The 21,980-nt window shown below is 38.9% G+C and overlaps 1 pseudogene; it reads right to left on the bottom strand.

Moving 5' to 3' along the window:
* LOC110337809 overlaps positions 1-17,829 on the bottom strand; it is a 59,161-nt pseudogene extending 41,332 nt beyond the window's left edge.
* Positions 17,830-21,980: the final 4,151 nt, after the last annotated feature.

Here is a 21,980-nt window from a genome sequence, read left to right as displayed (position 1 = left end):
ATGCAGGGAAATGTGGTATTTGCCTTTCTAGGTCTGGCCTAATTCCTTAACTTGGTGATCTCCAACCTAATCCATTTTCCTGGAGGAAAAATAGATTTTTTTTTTTGTGGTCAAAACTTCATTATGTATATTACCACATTTACAAATCTATTCATCTGTCTGTGAACATCTATGCTGGCTCTACACTTTGGCTAATGTGAACATTGAAGAAATGATTACAGATGTGTAAGTATCTCTGATGTGTGCTGACTCACCTTCTTTTGTGTATATATCTTGAAGTGATATAGCTAGACCATATAATATTTCTAATTCTATTTTTTGAGAATCCTACATAGTAGCTGTACTAGTTTGCATGACCACCAGCAATGCAGAAGTACTCCTGGTTCCAACACCCTCTTCAATATTCGATGCTTATTTTTTTGGACTGGTTGAGATGAAATCATATGATTCTATGTTTCAGTATACAATTTCTGGTGGTAAAGGATACTAAATGTTTTTCATACTCCATTGGCCATTTGTATTTCTCTTCTGGAGAACTGTCTGCTCAATTATGGACCTGCTAATTGATTGCAATACTCAAAACTTTTTTATATTAAGTTTTGAAAATTTATGCATTCTGGATACTAGTTATCTGGAAGAATATTTTATAGAGGTTTTTCTCCTATTCTGTTTACTGTGTCCTCATTCCAGTAATCCATTCCTTTGCTATGCATTAACTTTTAATTTCATGTAGTTCCATTATCAGTTCTTAATGTCTACAAATTAAGAGTTCTTTAAATCTTTGTCATACTCTTATTCCTTCTTTATATGCTCCCCCCCCCATTCCTCTTCCTGCTTCTCTATAAAGCCCTGGTTGGTTTGGAACTTATAAGATCATTCTGCCTTTGACCTCACAGAGATCTGATTGCCTCTGCTTTCAGAGTCATGGAATTCAAGATATATGTCACCATCCCAGTCCTATAGGGAATGCTTCTGCTTTCTGAGGAGGTAATATTGGATTGCTCTAAGAACGCTTCTGTACATCTAACAAATAAAGTTTTCCAACAATTCTACCAGTTTTCTAATAATAGAGGAAGTTTCTAAGAATGGATTGTTTTTGTTGTTGTTATTATTATTATTATCATTATCATCATTATCATTACCACCATCACCACCATCATCATCATTTTGGTATTGTTTCTATGACAGAGTCTGACTTCAGCTTTGGATATCCTAGAACTCATTTTGTAGACCAAACAGGCCTTAAAGTAACTGAGATCTGCTTGCTTCTGCCTCCCATTTGCTGGAATTAACAATTAATTAATTGTTTTATTTCAAAATAAAACAAAAGTAGCTATTTCTTTCACAATCATTGATGTAGAATATTGTTGAATAGCTGCAATTTTTTTCTTAATTTTTTTACACATTAAAATTTTTCTTTGTTTTGTTTTGTTCCATCAGTTCTACGTCAAAAAAATCTAACAAGAGAGCATATGAATGTATGATATATTATACCCAAACTGTTCTACATACTCTATACAGATAATGCATATAACACATACACACACACACACACACACACACACACACACACACATCTATTAAAGGGAATTTTGAAGAAGAGAAATCCTTCAAAGCAGGACCTAATATAGTATTGGTTAACCCAGAACTAGAAAAATGCTGTCTTCAAGAGACCAGGCAATAAGATCACCACTTTCTGACCAACTTAGTGGGAGAAGGATCACGTAGTTGAAGGTCACCTCCATTCGGGGGGGGGGGGGGGGGAGAGAGAGAGAGAGAGAGAGAGAGAGAGAGAGAGAGATTTGATTCTCATTTTTTAGTTTAGTTCTTCAAATTCTTGTCAAATCATTATTGCTTGCTATCTTTATACAAGAAAGGGAGAAAGAGAAAGTGAAAAGAGGAAGGGAGTGTGAATTTAAGTTGCATGTCTGAGACAAATCTCAGCATAGAGCATGAATTGAAGCCTAATATCTAACTTCAAAGCCCAAAGTTCTTTTCTGATTTCAGACTTTATCCCGCTGTCACCTGGCTTCAATGCCTGGCCATGAGAGACCTAAGTAGGATTTGTGCTTGTTAGAATTCTCCTTCTTGGCTTTCATCTCTATCCCGTTTCTGTCCTCAAATTTACTTAGATCTTCTTGGATTTGGAGACAAGTTTGAATTCTACCATGCGTATTTCATCTTTGTGTTTTCCACTCATTCCTGAGTTAGGAGGGTGACCAATATTGGGTTAAATTTTATGTCTTGATGTTATTGTGTTATAATCTTAACTAAGTTGTCAGGGAAGTGCATCCCTTCACCACTGCTTTGTAAATCGAGGGCAATTCCACAGACTCCACAGGGATTCTAAGGATAAAGGAATTATTTTATAATGAGAAAACCAATGTTCACCATGATCAACATGAGCAATATGCTGTTTGCCCCCAAGCAAGAGAAAAAGCCCTTAGTATGTCATGTTGAGACAAATAGTCAAGGGGATATAGAGGCAAGATAAATAATGCTTATGTATAAGACATACAGGACACCAAGTGCTTGGTGTTGCCTCTGACTCCGGACAGATTAGTTATTTAATTTTCTCCTTTCAAAAATGCACAGTGGCTATTTTAATTTGTTTTCAAATGTTTGGTTAATATAAAGCAAACACAATTTTCTTCACAATGAGGCTGACATTTTGTATCTCTCCTATCAGCTAAAGATGCATGTGATACAGTGATGATTGCATCCCTAAATGGAGGCCGACTGGTTTCTAAAGAAATACAGCGATTGGGAAAGTCCATTTTTTTCTCACAAGTGAGCTCTAAAAGCAGAAACACTGGGTATAGGTTTTTCAATTCATATTTTAAAAAAAAATACACAAAAGTAAAGCAAAGCAAGGGATAATGATTCACAGCTCTAAAATGAAACAATGTTTTCGCTATATAAATTAGAAGATAGCATTTGTAAGAAAAAATTTAAGAAACATAGTAGCCTTTTCCTTCAGTTTTTTATATAATAAAGATGTCAGTAAATTTACTTTGATACATGGCACAATTTCTCTGAAGTTTCTTTTGAAGCATCTTGGTTAACATTGAGTAGGATAAGTAAAACTAATAATAATAATAAAAAAAATGGTTGTTTAGCCATCCCTAATTTTTTTATTTTTCTTAAAGTCTTTATCATTACAAAATACCAATAAATTCACTAATATTTGGGAGACCAGATTGGTGTGGGGTGTTCCCTCGCTTCAGTTAGAACACTGAATAAAGAGAGTAGAGACCTATCAGTCACCGGGCATGCCAACACCTTCTTATCCTGTTGAAGAGTTCTCCTGTATAGAGATTCGTGGTAATTAACAAATACCAACTGAGTCACCAATGGGTTTTCTCCTCCACAAATCAATTTTCAAGCACACAGCCTCTTTCTAATTAGGCATTGCCTGTAACAGAAAGGTAATGTCAGAAACCTCTACTCCATATGTTGAAGGCAAGGATACAGGGATTCTGTTGGCAAAAGCACATGCTGATTCAAGTTAAGGTTAATGAGAGGCGTATTGACAAATCAGTGCTTAAAAACTGTGAGAGTTTAGGAAAGATTTTTATGTCACAGCTCTGACTGTTTTTGTTTTGTTTTGCTCTTTGTCCATACAATGTTCTTCGGAAAGAGGGGAGTTACATCACTCTTCCTGTCGCCACTTCTGCCAGTGAATTGGTGTGATTTCAAAATTCATCAAAGGGAAAGTCATGGGAGAAGGGATGACTCGTTATCTGCAGTTGAGATTGTGAATGTTTCCAGAGAAGGAGAGTGTGGCAAATGAAGGAGAGATATGGAAGTGAATGCCCTGGTAGTTGTCCATCAACGAATAAACCTATAGGTTACTTACGAACAAGAAGAAAGCCTTTGTTATTCCACTATTAAAGGATTCTGAAGTAAATGGGATGATTTACCAGTTTGCTGTGACCAGAGCTTAGTTTTACTGTGCAAGCCTCTGGTTGAGTAAGTACATATTTCAAAAATTCTATGTTTAAATGTTAATCCTTATAAATATTGCAGGTGGGAGTCTGTCTTTTAAAAACAAAGTCACAAGGAAAGATTCAGAATGTTTAAGATAGCTGTTGAGTGACAGTTCTTTAGTAAGTTCTTTAGCAGGCCAGATTCATAGCCAGATCTCAAAGAACTTACACATATACTTATGTACCACCATGCAGAGATGGAGAAATTTAATGTATGCCTATTAAAGAAGTGGGGGTGGTCAGCTTTGTACTACAATAATCTTATATGCCATGACGAGACAAAGGGATAAAGTTTACTGATGAGGAAGTTACTGTGAGACATAGAAGGTCTAAGCTGAGGTCAAATATTTCTGTACAGGTACAAGACAGATAAAAAAAATGCTATAATTTCCTTTGTTCCTTATAGATCAAGGACAATGCTTCTATACATTCTACAAAGCTCTTCTAGCTTCAGAAACATAGACTCCGGAACTGGACGGGAAGGGATATTAGGTAATCATTGGCATTTTATCAAAGGTAAACTAAGTTAATACTTCAGTGATTCTCCCAAAGTGAAAGAAGTAATGTGCCTGTACATCTGTTGTTGTTGTTGTGTTGTTGTTGTTGTTTGTGGTTTTTTTTGACAAATTAACACAAACCTGAATCATTTGAAAAGAGGGAACATCAAGTGAGAAAATGAGTCTGTGGGGTGTGTTTTGATTAATGATTGTTGTGAGAGGGCCTAGCCCAGTGTGGGTGATACCATGCCAGCAGGTGGTAGTGGTTTTTATAAGAACTTAGGCTAAGCAAGCCATGAAAAGTAGGCCAGTAGGCAGCATCCCTCCACGGTCTCTGCTTCAGTTCCTGTCTCCAAGTTTCTGCCTTGACTTCCCTTGATGATGAACTATATAGCCTATAAGCTCAAACAAACCCTTTCTTCCCCAAGGTGCTCTTTGTCATTGTGTTTATTATAGCAACAAAAGCTAAACTTTACCAATAATGAGAAGAAAATAATTACCCAATTTCATAGACAGCGCTGTCTGCTATGCTCTTTTATATGTAACCAGACCACAGTAAAATAAATGGAATGCTAGTGAACAGCTGCTATTATTATAGACTATGTGCATATGTATATAATATTCCTCCTTGGAGTAAGCATTCTAACATTCATTGTCATTAATAAAAAAAAGAGTCCTGAAGACACTTTCCATGAGAGGTTCCTGATTGTAGCACACTTTTCAAGACTTAAACAAAAGCTGATAAGAAAGACATTTAAGTCTACCTGTCTTAGCCTACGGATGAATGAGCCTGAGAACTACATAGCCTCAGAACATTAAAAGATACTCCATTCTTTCAAGTGAAACAATATTGAAAACTTTGACTAAGGGACATTTTCTTCTACAGTTGCAAATACTAAATGACTTTTGGACAAGACATGCAAATGTTGCTCTGGAGCAGCTGGTAACATCTGAAGAGCCACCACTGTCATTTCATTAAGCTCTTTCACCTTCTGGGGTTTAAAATATTGACATATGTACTGAGTTTATCATTGTATTAGTATTAATGGCGATTACTGAATCACTAAAATAAAGATGGTGTTGACTCCCAGGAATGGCACGCTGACTTTGCTTTCCAATCAAGAATTTTTGTTTCTTTTTGTAACAAATAAGCCTTTAAGACTTAAGGAATAGAACCCTTAGGGCTACAGAAGAGGTGGTTAATGAGAGGCAGACTGTAGGACAAATGCCATAATCAGTGAAAATGTATTATTTAGAAAACGTAAATTCCTTCAGTCTCTGCAAGCTGCTGCAATTGTGTGAATAAAACATTATGTAAATGCCTGTTTTGGAGTTTGACAAGACTGTCAATTCCTTGTATCGGACACAGCGCTTTATCACAACACAGTCAAAAGAAAGAAGGAAATGAGGTGGAAAACATTATTATAGGATTTTTAGGGGTACGTTGATAGAAGCTAGAGACAGCTGTTAAAACTACTGTATTTAAGAGCAAATCTTGAGTAATGAACTGTTAAGTGAAATATGGCCAACAGGGAAATATTTCTGGCAGCACACATGCTCGAAGATAAATTTCACTTATGCATAATATTAAAGAGTAGGCTGAGGTTATGAGGGGGCATTGATCAGGCAATCAGGCCTGCCACCTGTTTGGAGATCGGAGCTTGTGTACTTGTTCTGGGTTGTAGAGCATCACATCGAAGCAACCCTGCAATTTATCCACTCCCAACCTCTCTTCCTTTATCTCATCATGTCTGCAATGCTGTCCCTCTTGCCTTCCCTTTGCCTTGGCTGCCAGTTCCCCCACAGAATGTGAGATGCTGAGCTTAAGCCTCAGCTTTGCCTTTCAGGACAATTATCACCTTTTTATTAGTGATATCCTTTCTCGTTGTTCCCTGTACTCCCTCCATACCATTTACAGTGGTATACATGCAACTTCATTATAAATGGTTTCAAACACCTTTGGAAAAGCAGACGGTTATTTCAAAAACAAACATGAAGCAGAGACAAGCTTGCAATTAATTTCAAAGAAATTTCAGAGAATCCAGCAGGGTGGAAATATGAATCTTTCCATTCCCTTATTTAATCCTCTCTGCTGACTTCACTGTAAAGGAGAGTGGTACCAACTAGCAAGGACATGTTATGTTGTGTTAGAAATCATTGCTAACAATGTTTCTGGGCAAATACATGAGTAGCAACATGAGGTGTATTGATTATTATTGCACTGGTTTCTCTGTTAAAGCTTTATTATTTTTCTGCTGTTGTCCAGGGAGTGAAGAACTTCTTATTTATTATAAAATATACCCATCATTTGGCAAGGTATTTGTTTCTCTAGATAATATTTTGAAGTTGGTGCAGAATAAATATTTAATACTTCAAAGGAAGTCTATTTAGTCGGAAATACTTATTTTGACATAAGATTTTCTGTTTTGATGTGTGTTACCACAGAGGATATTAGAGTTCTCTTCCAGTTAATTGATGTTTTGCTGCTTGAGTTTGTAAGGAAAAGTACTGAAGGATTTGTTAAAACTGAAAGCAGGAAGGCATTTTGGACCGGTGAGATGGCTCAGTGGGTAAGAGCACTGACTGCTCTTCCGAAGGTCCTGAGTTCAAATCCCAGCAACCAAATGGTGGCTCACAACCATTCATAATGAAATATGACGCCATTTTCTGGTGTGTCTGAAGGCAGTTACAGTGTACTTATATATAATAATAAATAAATCGTTGGGCTGGAGTGATCAGGGTTAACTGGAGTGAATAGAGGTCCTCAATTCAATTCCCAACAACCAGATGAAGGGTCACAACTATCTGTACAGTGACAGTGTGTACTCATATACATTTTTAAAAAGCTGAAAGCAGTATGAGATGCTGGAAGATATAGGGAAGGTGCCATCTCACTCTTAGTCAAACAGACATACTGTTATAATGTAGAGAATGCTTCTACATGAAGTCTTTTCTCTAGAGTTAGTACTATGGTTTTGCACAATTAGAAAGGGAATTTAGACAGAAAGCCTGGCATTCCGCTCTCAGGCAATGCCTTCTTTTCCAATGAATTAGAGTATCTTTATCTTTTCTGAAAAGAATTCTGAGTAGAGTCAAACACCTTGGCTTGAACTCTGAATAAAACTTGGCCTAAATGTCTTCACACTCTTGGTGGTCAAAGTTATAAGAACCTGAAAATAAATAATACTTTGAAAACATAAATAGGCATTAATATTGTAGAATCCAGTGCCTTGATGGCTCTGTTGGGGTTGTTTCCAGGAAATAATTCTAAGTACCAAGTGTGAAGCCAGCTAGCATTGGTGATGGTAACTGCCATCTGTTATCTCTCAAATTCTCAGCTACCTATTGCTACTGATGTGTCTCTCTGTCTATGGTTTACATGGAATTCATGAAAATGTTCTGTTTTAATGTTTTAGACAAGCATATATTTATTAATGAGCTGGGTTACCATATACTTGATCATCCAGATTGAGATCTGTTTGAGAGTAGAATTGAACACTGCTGCCAAGCACATGGCAGGAATCACAGCCTAGAATTTCTCTGAGTTTTCACTTTCACTTCCATGGCCTCAACCTACTGCAGATGATAGGGAGGTTATCAACTGCCTTCTCCTTGAGGAACACACAACTGTATACACATTCCATATGTTATAAAGTGTATGATATTTGGTCGTGAGTCTCTCTGCATCTGCTCCATCATTTTCTGGATGAATCCTCCCAAGTGATGATTATGTTAGTCTTTGGTCAATGAGTATAACAGAGTATCACTAGAAGTCATTTCGTTGACTTTTTCCCAGTTGGGCTATCCAGACTCTGTTATCTGGATCTCCGGGCAGTATCGTGAATGGGCTTCCTCTTTTGGCATGGGTATCTAATTGGACCTGTCACTGGTTGGCCATTCCCACAAGTTCTGTGCTACCTTTATCCCAGTACTCTTACAGGGAGGACAAATTGTAGGTCAAATGTTTTGTGGCTAGGGAGGAAGGATTGTAGGAGCCAGAGAAGTCAAGGACACCAAATGAAAATGGCCCATGGAATCAACTAACCAGAGCTCATAGGGACTCTCAGGTACTGTATGATAAGAACCTACCACCCTATGATGGCAACACATTTATTAGCTATTAACCTTATCAAATCCAAAAGTTTTGGCTACACCGAACATGGCCTTGAAGGTATGTTCACAGTCTTTGTCTATGCTGTTCTAGAAACAGAATTTAAGTGATAGAGACATGGCTAAGCCATTAAAGGCTAGACTCATAACTAAAAGATTAAGAAATTGAATATTAGAATAAATTGCTTAGAATTCCTTCTTTATGATGCCCCACCATCCTACAAGGACATGTGCACTACCATGTTCATAGCAGCTTTATTTGTAATAGTCAGAAGCTAGAAGCAACCAAGATGTCTCTCAACAGAACAATGGATACAAAAAAAAAATGTGGTTCATTTACACAATGGCATACTGCTCAGCTCTTAAAAATGAGCACAACATGAATTTGGCAGGTTAATGGATGGAACTAATAAATATCATCCTCAGTGAAGTAGCCCAGAACCAATAAGACATGTGTGGTACATACTCATTGTTAAGTGGATATTAGCCAAAAAGTACAGAATACCCAGGATAAAACCCACAGGCCATAAGAAGTTTAACAAAAAGGAAGGGTCAAGTGAGAATGCTTCAATCCCATTTAGAAGAGGAAACAAAATAATCACAGGAAGCAAAGGGAGGGGGGATATGGGTGGGGGAGGGGAGCGGCAGGGGAAAAGGGGACAGGTTCAGGTGTGGGGGGAGACAGGAGAAAAGCCCAGAAGGCAAGGCAAATGAATGGAAATATGCAGCTGCAGGAGGACTGGGGAGGATACAGGGGGTGGGAACCTCTAGAAAATCCCAGAGACCTGGGATTTGAGAGGTTCCTGGGACCTTTGCCAAAATATTCAACAGTGGGGAGATAGAACTTCAAAAAAATGGCCTCCAGCATTTAGACAGGGTCTCCACTGGAAGGATGGGATCACCAATCTACCTTCAAATTTTTTGACCCAGAATTGTTCCTGTCTCAAAGAAATGCAGGGATGAAAATGGAAGAGTTAGGGGAAGGATTGAAAATGCTGAAGGGGATGGCAACTCCATAGGAAGAACAACAGTATCAATTAACCTGGACCCTGGCAGCTTACAGCGACTAAGTCACCAACCAAAGAGCATTCATGGGCTGGTCCTTGGCCTCCAGCACACGTGTAGCAGAGGACTGCCTTGTGTGGCCTCAGTGGGAGAGGATGCGCCTAATCCTGTAGAGACTTGATGCCCCAGGGAAGGGGGAGGGAATGAGTGGGTGGGTGTGGGTTTTGTGGTTGGGGAAGCACCCTCTCAGAGGCAAAGGGGCAAGGGAGAGCGTGAAGAACTCTTTGAGAGGGATCAGGGAAGGGTGGCAATATTTGGAATGTAAATAAATAAAACAATTGAATAAAAAACAAAAACTTCCAATAGTCACATAATACACCCAAACACCTACCCATCATTAACAAAAATGATGATTACCTTTCCTTTTTCCTTTTCCTTTTCCTTTTCCTTTTCCTTTTCCTTTTCGTTTTCGTTTTTGTTTTTGTTTTTGTTTTGTTGAGACAGAGTTTTTCTATGTAGCTCCAGTTATGGAGGGATTGACTCTGCAGATCAGGCTGGCCTAGAACTCAGAGATCCACCTGCCTCTGCCTCTTGAATGCTGGGATGAAAGGTGTGTACCACCACCAGCCAGTTGATAAAATGATTTTCTGGGAACATCTTTTTTCATGGGTATTTATAAATATGCACACTCAATCTGGCATACCTATATCTTTATCACAAGAGGGAAAAGGATACATATTCAAGCTTCTGCATAAACATCCATTGTATATGTATTGTGGATAGCCCTGGGGCTAATTGTATTTGATGTTAATTCTGTTCTCCTGTGAGGGTTTGGGAACAACGAATGAGTCAGCACTCAGGTGATTTCCCATAAAACTTCCTCCCACCTTAATTTATAAATAAAGGCTAAAGCCAGTAATTGGACAGAGAAAGAGGGGAAGATGGAGCTGAAGGTTTTGGGGGAAAGGGGGGGAGAGAGAGCGAGAGAGAAAGAGGAGAGAGAGAGAGAGAGAGAGAGAGAGAGAGAGAGAGAGAGAGAGAGAGAGAGAGGGGGACAGAGGAGGAGGAAGACGGAAAGTAGAAAAGCAGAANTTGGGGGAAAGGGGGGGAGAGAGAGCGAGAGAGAGAGAGGAGAGAGAGAGAGAGAGAGAGAGAGAGAGAGAGAGAGAGAGAGAGAGAGAGAGAGGATGACAGAGGAGGAGGAAGACGGAAAGTAGAAAAGCAGAAGTGCCTGGCCTGGAGAAACCGCAAGTTATAAGGTGTCTCTTATATGGGGAAGAAGGTAGATCTGCCCAATCTAGGCGCACAGCATGGATTCATATTAACTGAGTTGTGTTTTCATTGCCTGGGCTTATTTGCATTGGCGATTTACCGCAACAGATATGAGGTTAAAATTTCAGTAAAGCAAGTGTTAGGATAACTATTTATTTCCCCATTCAGCAAACAGTTGAAAAGAAAATGGTGAAATATCTTATTTCCAAATAATCTCAAGTAAATAAATACCATGATGAAAGGTGAAGTAAAATAAATAATCAAGTCAAGGAATCATAGGAGATTTGGCTATTTCTCATTATAGGTCAAGTTTATGTCAGAACTGCAATTGATTATTGATCCCACCTCCCCATCAATCAGACTGCTTCAAACTCTTCCCAATATGTTTTGTTCTGTACTCTTTAAATCATGTACTGGTTGAGCCCTATTTTTCTTACCTTTGGTACCCGAATCACTTAGCTTTATGTCACTGGGACCAAATTACCTGACACAGACAATCGAAGGGAGGAAAAGGTTATTGGACTCAATTTGAGAGAGTTTCAGGCCACCATGGCAGAGAAGGCATGAAGGAGCAGCTTCCTTATGGAGTTTGCAGTACTGTGGCAGAGAGTGCTTCCATCACATAGAGAGCATAGAAAGTAAGCCAGGAGGAACCAGCCATAGGGTATTAGCAGCCATAGGGTAGCCTGAAGTGACCTGCTTAAAACATGTAGGACCAGGCTCCCAACTATGTCACTGATTATCAAATTAGCACAACCAGCAAAGGAATAAGCATTTAGGATATGACCCTAAGGACATTTCAGATCAGAACCATAATAATAATAAATGCTGAAAATCATGTGATGACCATAAACACTGCCTTCTCTTCCATGCTTTCTGGTCGTCTCTGGCCACCTCTTAGAGCCATGAGTAAAAATTTAAATACAGTCTTGCTTTAAATATAATTTGCTGTATTTTAAACTTATTTTTAGTCTATCTTTTAAAATTCAACTTGATACAAATGAAGAGGAGATCATGTCAATAATTCCCTACTGTTCCAATCTGCTACTGCAAAATACTATTATTTCTGAAACAGAAATAGAATATTTAAAAACCCAAAGAGATTGATTATTTTCAGTCTTTTATTACATACTAATAAACAGATGCATACTATTGAATCTCCTTTGCCATACAGAACAGGCTCTTCTGCATTTCTTATTTAAATTGATAAGATGAATATAAAGGAGACAAGGTAACTAAAAATCACTGTATTTCCCACTAAGTTCCAAATAAGGAGAAATAGTACTCCATCTAATCATTTTATTATGGTGATGATGATCATGATTAGAGTTTAAAAGTCATTTCACAATGATAACTTTCATTTATGGCCTCCCATATTCCATAAGCTAGATACATTCCATGAATCATTTGAAATATTCTTAGGTAGGTCTTGTTATTCTCATATAATGGGCGATAGATTTTTTAAGATCAGAGAGGTTAAGCAATTTTTCCTTACCCATCAGCTTGTGAATACTAGACTTTGCAGTCAAGCACAGGGATCATCAATTACGTAATTTTACAGTCTATCCACAACATCCATATTGGAGCCCACATGTCATGAAAACACTCTGAGTGCTCTCTCTCTCTCTCTCTCTCTCTCTCTCTCTCTCTCTCTCTCTCTCTGTCTATAATTATTATTTTTAAAATCAAATAAGAAAAGAAAATCTTTATAGGACTATCATTTTTATATAAACATGTACTTATATCTCACACAAGTTGATCTTTGCCTAAAATAACTGCATCTTACATGAAGAATTTGTGTTATAATCACAGGTAAATTATTTTCGCCATTGAATTAATGACTTAACTCATCACTTTTGTTCTCATCTCTCACATTTTAAACAACACATTATTTCTTACTAGCGCTCTCGACATTTTTGACTCTCTTGTGTGTCTGAGATTTCAGTATTCTGTTATTTTCATTACCAAGTACAAATATACACAGAAATACCATTTGTAAAAGATGATGAAACAATTAGAAAGATGAAATTCAGATGACAGCTCACAAGGATCTCTGTCTCTAGGTCTTAAATGAAATTGACTTGGTCTTCCCAGCAGGGTAGTTAGCTTTGTGTGAGTCTTAGCAGTTTACCAGTTGATAGGCAATTGATGGTCATTGTTTGTAATCCATAGTATGCATATACACAGAGTGTACACACATGGGTATTGCATGTTCTTCTTTTCTTCTTGTCCTTAAAGGTAGTATCTCATGGGTAGTGCACATATTTGATTGAACGATCACAGCATATATCAGTGACATCTAAATGTTTTCTTTTTAAACCATGCAAACATCAATACACTATTCAAACACCTTTCACTAATGTATGTAGGATTATTGTGAAATAATACACAAAGGCTTCTGCATGAGTATATTCTGGAATGTATAAACTGAGCAGAAAGGGAAACATTTAAAAGATGATAAATGTATACAAATAAATTCTCATATTTGCTTCTTATACTTAAATATATTATGGTTCTCACTTTGGCTTAGAAGATAATAGTCAACCTCTGAACCCATTGGCTTGAAAGGTCTAATGTGAAATTCATGATACCAAGATATTTTTTAACCCCATGCCCTATTTACCCTTGGTTGTTCCAGACAGGCATGCTATTATTTACACTGCCTTTGACCCAGGTCAAGCAGTAAGAAGGCAGAGTTTGACTTTGTGCATCAATAGCTCTTGAATAATTGGATCTTGGCAGAAACATCTCTTAGAAAAATCTCCATTTAGAAAAAAAAAAAAAGTTTTCCTTGGTTTAATCAGTCAGAACCTGAAAGGATGCGTATCTAAATAAAAATACATTTCTGCTTTCTTCTGTCTGTAAACAAGCCAGAGCTATCTCACAATATCAGACATCTGCACAACTTAATAGAAGACTTTAGGGAGATGGGAAATGACCTCATTGAGTAATCTTGGCAAAAACCAATTTCCTTGCATTTTTCTGCCAGATGAAAAAAATGTGATATGTGGGCCCTGAGAATATTTCAAATGCACATCTTACTTCTCATTCTTTACTATTAAAAAGACAATAAATTATAAGAATTAGCTTTCTTTATGTGTAACAATAATTGGGTAAAATTGTTATTCATATAAGCATATATCGTTTATACTTTCTACATAAAGTAATGTTAACCTGGAAATAGAATAAAGTTTAAGAGCAAGGTATTAGAAAATAAGATCTTCCTTTGTGATAAGTGCCAAAAAGAACACATTTTACATTAATTGGTTTTCTCAGTCCAGACCATCTGTCTCCACAAATGTAATGAACACTGGCATTCTTGTTGGTCTGTACTCAATAGATCAAAATGGGTCTAAAATAAATCTTGTTCAAAGTCTTATTATAGTATCAGCTTGTGAGTTTTGGAACAAATATTAAATTTCTTCTTATCTATTTTTCTCCCCATGAAGTTGTGAAGTTCCTTTACAGTAGTTCTCATAGCTACATTATACCTGTTCTCACATTATACCACCCAGGCATATATAGACAATATTACATAATGTGGTGCTCAATATAATATTCATATTTACACATGCCTTTTATGGGTTGCTTAATTGTGCTTTTTTGGCAATCTCATCAGATACTTAAAACACCATAATTAGCTTCATTTCATAACTAAGGCTTGGGGTGCATTATATTATTTTGCCAAACATAATTTCTAAAATTCTCTTTCTGTTTATTTTGTTCTCTGCTATCCTGATCATTCCATTTTGGCAAAAGTCCACACCAGGATGGATCACTATAATGTATGAAGGAGGAAGGTTGTAGGAGAAAACCCCACAATCTCAGATCAGCTCCTATGTCTCATGTATAACTGACTCCTTGAAGTCCCATCCCTCGAAATCGTTCCTTCTCTTCATGGTGAGTTTGTCATTCTCTTTGCACTTCTTACAGATATATTCTTCTCCTTTAAAGAGGAAGCCATCAGACTTATAGCTAAAATGGCAAATGTATAAATAAGCCCCTTCCAAAATATGTAATTTTTGACTGTCTGTGCTGGCATTAATCCCTGTACTGCTCCAGGAGACAGGCAGGTAGATCTCTGTGTGTTAGAGGCCAGAATGATTGTCACAGCAAGTTCTAGGATAGTCAGGGATGTGTAGTAAGACTCTGTCTGGGAAAAAGATGCTGGTAAGTAAATAAACTTGAGGAATCGCAGACTTTGCATGTTTCGTTGACTTATTTTAGCACAGCCTTCTCATAGTTACCTTAGAAATGTAGGTCCACAACTCCAGTAGTAATTCTTTCCATCCTTCAAGAAAAAATAGCAACTAAAATAACTAACTTTAACTGATATTGTTACTTGATGAAGATCTAGTTAAAAACTTTGGCATTAAGAGGGCCTGGGGTGGGTTACTACCTCGTTCATACAGAATAGTAGGAAACCAATCATTCTATGGTCACTCAGTAGCTATTAATACTATTGAACATCAGAAATATTTATTTAGACACTTTCAGAATGATTTATCTCTGATAATCATTGGGAACAAATGCATTAATTGTATAGTATCTATCCATTTGATAGATACTGGTTCAATCTCTCAGAATATGCACGTAATAAACATGTTCATTCACATTCATGAGGCTTCTAATATTGAAGTGGAATTTAAGAAGTCTAATTTAAGGATGGCAATCATTAATATGTCTGGCATTCAAAAAAAAAAAAAGAAGCATTTTCTGAAGAAACTGCAAAGAATTAGTGACCGTTTTAATTTGTAGGTAAGTGTAGTGAAAATCATGGGTCACTTAATCACAGTCACCAAACAGGAAGGATACTTGCTGACATAGAAAACATTAAAACCAAAGATTACGACTCGGTGCTTAGAGACATGATTATAGCTTGGATGACGACCAAAGCAGTTATTAAAGAATTTAGATCCTCTGCTACTACACCCGATCTGATGCCCTAGTAACAAAAGGTAGGCCTCAGAGAGGGAGGTAGTCTTTGGAAGAGAATATTAACCATAAGTAGAGATGTTTTCCTTACTCTACAAGATTAATTATATAATTCTTAATACACATGAATGTCTATACAGTAATTGGGGAACAAAAAAGGTAGACATGTTCTCTATATCCATGGTTGTAGTTGAAGAATTAAATGAAACAAATTACACGTGACTTATCAGTGACATTAAGAAATCCTATCAAAGACATTTTGAGTGTGTTTGATATGGAAACTAGGCTGGATCTGGAAATGGGAAACCTGGTCTTTTCTACTCGGATTTCAGTTACTGTTCAATAATAATTGGCATGTATTCTTGCAATTTGACCTATTGATATGTCTGATAAAGAAATAAATTTTGAGCATCTGGTGAACCAAGTCATTCTGCATATGGAGAGTTTAAATTAACCTGGAAGACACATTTGTACATTCTTAATTTGTACGTAGATGAAGTGAAGTTGTTAGGAATCTGCTGGCGTGCTATCCCTCCCTTGCAAGGAAAGACTAACTGGAAAGACTAACAAAGTTGACAGATGTTTCACAACAAAACAACCTGTTTTAAGTGTAGAAACCACTTTTTCTCCCACTTGTACATTTAAAGCACATTCTAAAATTGACTACTAAATACCTACCTTTGAATACAGAGCTATTTATTTCAAAATGTCTTGCTAACACATATGTTTTGTACCAAGTTGCCTTTTCTTCTAGAAGAAGAAGAAGAAGAAGAAGAAGAAGAAGAAGAAGAAGAAGAAGAAGAAGAAGAAGAAGAAGAAGAAGAAGAAGAAGAAGAAGGAGGAGGAGGAGGAGGAAGAGGAGGAGGAGGAGGAGGAGAAGGAGAAAAAGAAGAAGAAAAAGAAGAGATAAAGTGGGCCAGATTCAGGGTGACAATTTTCATGCTTTTCATGCATGTCCTGATTGTTGACAACTTCTCATAAGATATTATGTCATAGAGAAGATCTCTGCTATCATGGCTGTATATGAGTTGTCTAAGAGCTTAAATATGCAACGACAGGAAAAAAATACAAGAAGATTTACCTTTCAAAATAGTACAATAGTGGTTTTCCCAGGTATTCAGAAGACTGAATCTCAAAGGATTGACAGTTCCTTTGGTAGCAATCCCTGGGAAGGTATTGGCTGTTTCTAAAAAACAAACAAACAAAAAAAAAAAAACAAAAAACAAACAAAAAAATAAACTAGACTAATTCTAAGCTTCTACAAACAGGAAACTGAGTATTACTTTCCATGCTGCTAACAAAAATACATGTCATGCTTTCTACTCACGCAATGTCAGGCCCTCGAATCTTCCAGACAGGCTCACAACCAGAGAAACATGACACCAAAGCCCTGCTCAAATACAGGTACCGTAGTTCCTATGGAGCGAATAATTGGATTGGTCAAGTAAGGTGCTCCCCTTGCTGACTCTTGTGGAAATGCAGTTTCAAATATCTTAAAAAAAACATCTGAGTAAACACTTGTAAAAGCCACGATTTTTACTCTTTAAAACCCGCAAAGGGGATGCTAGTCATGATGATTAAAATTTCATTTGTAATATAAATATCAATTAGATCAGGAAATTATGTTTAACTCGTAGTGTCACATATGCTAAAGCATTTGTTGTTCTTAATAAGTTTTGTTCTTAAACAATTAGATTCATGTACCTACTCCAGTCCTGTGATATCTATTTTCATTTTCCTTCTGCTATTGCCAGCCTCTCTCTTCTCTTTCAAATGTCTTATATTTACTAGTCTCTAGCTTTCTTGGTGTCCCAGAGTTTAACTTGATTCATCTGTATGACAGAGTTTGGCACGAACCACTAGAGACGGGTGGGTTCAACACTGGCTATACAACTGGTACCTTGCACCCCTTTCTTCCAGAATCTATCGGTTGCCAAGAGAGCATCAGTAGTTAATGATGGTCCTTGTATAGCTGATCTGTCAAAGGACCTGTGCAGGAGGCACAGTTGCTGTGAGCTCATGATTGTAATGGTTATGTTTTGCTTACCAGATGGCATTTCGCAGCCCATCTTCCTATCATCTGTCTTTCATTCCTTCTTCCTCCTCCTTTACAATATTCCCTGTGAGCAAGGAGAAATGAGCCAAAGCTATTGGCTTAGGCATATATTCATATATATAAGAAGTCTCAGAGTCATTATTTTGGGGGAACCTCACAGGTGGAAAATCCTGGGGTTACAAATGATATCCACCGACCGGCAAAGAATCCAAACCTAGACTGGATCGGAAGTTTCAGATGGAAGGCACAAACAAGTTCTCACCACAAATAGCAAGTTTCTAGACACATACTGGAACTGGAGCTGAGAGAATTTCACAGGCACAGCTCTTTTAAAAGAAACAGCCTCTTTGCAGCAAAGCCCTCAGAGGGTAGACAGCAGAGGCTCCTGAGGTAACTCAGTCCTGGAACTGCTCTGTGGTCTCTCTCTGAGGGCATAGTACCTGCAGCTTCTCCCAAGAACAGCAGGGTTCCAGAGGAAAGTTGAGTGTGACTGACCCAAAGGGGAAGTAGTCAGAACCAAGAACTAGCAGCCTGCTAGTCCAAACTGAGGGGGCAGAGCTAGCCACCATGTACCTGAGCAGCAGAAAGAGCCTGCACCCACAGAAGCATGGGTCGGGCAGGGAGACTTGGTGAAAGCCAATTACAGACACACACACACACACACACACACACACACACACACACACACACGGCTGGAAAAGCAGAAAAAAACAAGAGACTTTGTTAGATACTTGGGAAGTTCTTTTTTATTTTATTTTATTGGATATTTTATTTATTTACATTTCAAATGTCATCCCCTTTCCTAAACCCCCTCCAACCTGTCTATCCCCTCCTCCTGCTTCTATGAGGGTGTGGCACCACCCACCCACCAAACCACTCCCACCTCCCTGCCCTCTCATTCCTCTACACTGGAGCATCCAGCCCTCACAGGACCAAGGGCCTCTTCTCCCATTGATGCCCGACAAGGCCATCCTCTGCTATATATACTGCTGGAGCCATGGGTCCCTCCATGTGTTCTCTTTGGTTGGTGGTTTATAAAGAACCTGGGAGCAGAGGTTGAAAAGGAGTAGCATGAAGTTTCCTGAACTCCATTGTCTAGCTCTGGGCTTGCTCTTCAGTCCTGAGGAGCCTTGCAGCACCCCAAGAGCATCCTGCTACCCAGTAAAAACCTTTGAGACCCCAAGACTAACCAGCTTGTGACCCAAACCAAGACCCTTGTAGGGGGAAAGAAGGCTCAGAGTCAACGACACAGACTCTGGTGGTCAGGCAAGTGGCAAAAGCAGACTTGCTTACTGCAGAAACTGGACAAACTGTTCTTCGCCCACTCCCAGCATCTCATTGGCTCTCAAATGGACATATGAGACACCATTTTTTTCACAATGATTCGCTCCATTGCCTGCATCAGCGTCAGCGTCAGCAGCCGCTAGCCTTGCTAGCAGATTGTAGATTAACTCAGGGAAGAAGCATCAGCTGTACATATGCCACCATTGCAGCTGAGTGTGCTTGGTTAGGTTCCTCCTATACTGCTCCACCAACTCCTTCTCCACCAGGTCCATTGTTGGACATTGGGCTATACACAGACAGTCTGGTTTCCAGTCGAGTTGAGGTCTGAACCCCGGGACCCGGTGGTGATAATTCACCTACATGGGACAGAAGGAGTTTTCTCATGTCTCCTGGAACCCTGGCTTCTGTCGAAGTTACCGTCCTCCACAGCTCCCATAGGAGAAGCATGGCTTTTAGTCACTTAGACAATGTCCCAAGCTTCTGACCTTCAGGCTAGACTCCTCCCCAGTTACCTAGCAACAGTAAAGATAATAGCATACTATAGGAGGGGCTGCTTGGCCCCACCTCATTCTTTTATTCCTCTTACTCCCCTTATTCTCCTCTCTCCTCTCTCTTCCTCTCTGTCTTCTTACTCTCTAGCTTTCTTCTCTCTCTCCTTTCCCCCCTTCTCTCCTCTTGGCCATGGCCGCTCTCTCTCTCTTTCTACCTTCTCTCCTTTCTCCCTGCCTTTCTATAATAAGGCTCTAAAACCATAAACTGTCTCTCTTCATTAAGGCCCACTGTACTTACTCTAGCCTGTGTGTGAACCTCTCTCCTTCAGCCCTCTCTCCCATAACCCCGGGAATACATGGTGTCGTCCCTGCGTCTCCAGTTGGGGGCTGCCCCTTGTACCCCCCTCCCCCCATTGAGTGGGGTCAGTGGCTTAGATGCCCACCTGGAGCCGAGTGGAAAGTGTCAGACAGCCCTCCCACATTTTCCTGTCCAGAACATAAGAGGAACTCTGGCCAGACGTGGGTTATCTTCCCTTTCCCCCTTTTCCCCTGCCCCCCTTTAGTTCCTACAGTCCATTGGACACAACTGGCAGAGGTACTGGCAGAGGTGAGTTGTGACTGGTCCCCTGAACCCCATGTCCAACTCTGGCCTTGTCCTTCAGTCCTGATGACTCTTGCAGGACCCCCAAGAGCATCCTTCTTCATTGTGAAAGCCTGCAGAGACCCCAAGAACTACCATCTTGGGACATGGCCCCACCAAACCCTTGTCAGTGGGGTCTGCCTGAGATACTACCAGCAATGTCAGGTACCCTGACCTCCTTGGCCCCACCCAAGTCCCTGTCCCTGTTGCTATCCTTCTATAGCAAACCCTAGATATCCTAATGAAACAGAAGCACAAGACGATCTTAAATCCAATCATATAAAGATGATAGAGGCCCTTAAAAAGGGAATTAATAAATCCCTTAAAGAAATACAGGAAATCTGGGTGTGGTGGCCTACGCCTTTAATCCCAACCCTTGGGAGGCAGAGGCAGGCGGATTTCTGGGTTTGAGGCCAGCCTGGTCTACAGAGTAAGTTCCAGGACAGCCAGGACTGCATAGAGAAACCCTGTTTCAGAAAACAAATCAAAACAAAACAAAACAACAACAAAAAAGAAATACAGGAAAATACATTTAAACAGGTAGTAGCACTAAAAGATGAAGCAAGTAAACATAAAGACATAGAGGAAAATACAACAATACAGGTGAAGGATATGAAAAAAAAAAAAAAAAAAAAAAGGCTGTTCAAGACCTGAAAGGGGGAAATAGAAGCAATAAAGAAAACATAAACTGAGGGGATCCTGGAGATGGAAAACCTGTGAAAGAGAACAGGAACTACATTAGCATCACCAACAGAACACAGGAGATGGAAGAGAGAATCTCAGGCATAGAAGATATGATAGAAAAAAAAATCAATATATTGGTTAAAGAAAATGTAAAATCTAAAAACTTTATGGCAGACACCGTGCAGGAAACTTGGGACGCTATGAAAAGATCAAAAGACCAAATGTAAAAATAAGAGGAATAGAAGAAGGAGATGATTCCCTGCTCAAAGTCCCAGAACACATCTTCAACAAAATCACAGAAGAAAATTTCCCTAACCTAAAAAAAGAGATGCCTATAAATGTACAAGAAGTGTATAAAATACAAAACACATTGGACTAGAAATGAAAATACTCCCATCACATAATAGTCAAAATACTAAGTGTACAGAACAAAGAAATAAAAACTGCAAGGGAGGGCCGGGCGTGGTGGCGCACGCCTGTAATCCCAGCACTTGGGAGGCAGAGGCAGGTGGATTTCTGAGTTCGAGGCCAGCCTGGTCTACAAAGTGAGTTCCAGGACAGCAGGACTACACAGAGAAACCCTGTCTCAAAAAACCAAAAAAAAAATAAATAAATAAAAATAAAAAAAAAAAAACTGCAAGGGAAAAAGGCTAAGTAACATATAAAGGCAGACAAGGAGTACAAATCGGAAAGGAAGAAGTCGAAGTATCACTATTCACAGATGATATGATAGTGTACATAAGTGACCCCAAAAATTCTACCAGTGTCTTAGTCAGGGTTTCTATTCCTGTACAAACATCATGACCAAGAAGCAGCTTGGGGAGGAAAGGGTTTATTCAGCTTACATTTCCAGACTGCTGTTGATCACCAAAGGATGCAGGACTGGAACTCAAGCAGGTCAGGGAGCAGGAGCTGATGCAGAAGCCATGGAGGGACGTTCTTTACTGGCTTGCTTCCCCTGGCTTGCTCAGCCTGCTTTCTTATAGAATCTAAGACTACCAGCCCAGAGATGGTCCC

The sequence above is a fragment of the Mus pahari genome, chromosome 20 (genome assembly GCF_900095145.1).
Source record: "Mus pahari chromosome 20, PAHARI_EIJ_v1.1, whole genome shotgun sequence".
In the NCBI taxonomy this organism is placed as follows: Eukaryota; Metazoa; Chordata; class Mammalia; order Rodentia; family Muridae; genus Mus; species Mus pahari.
This window is presented reverse-complemented; position numbering and strand designations above follow the sequence as displayed.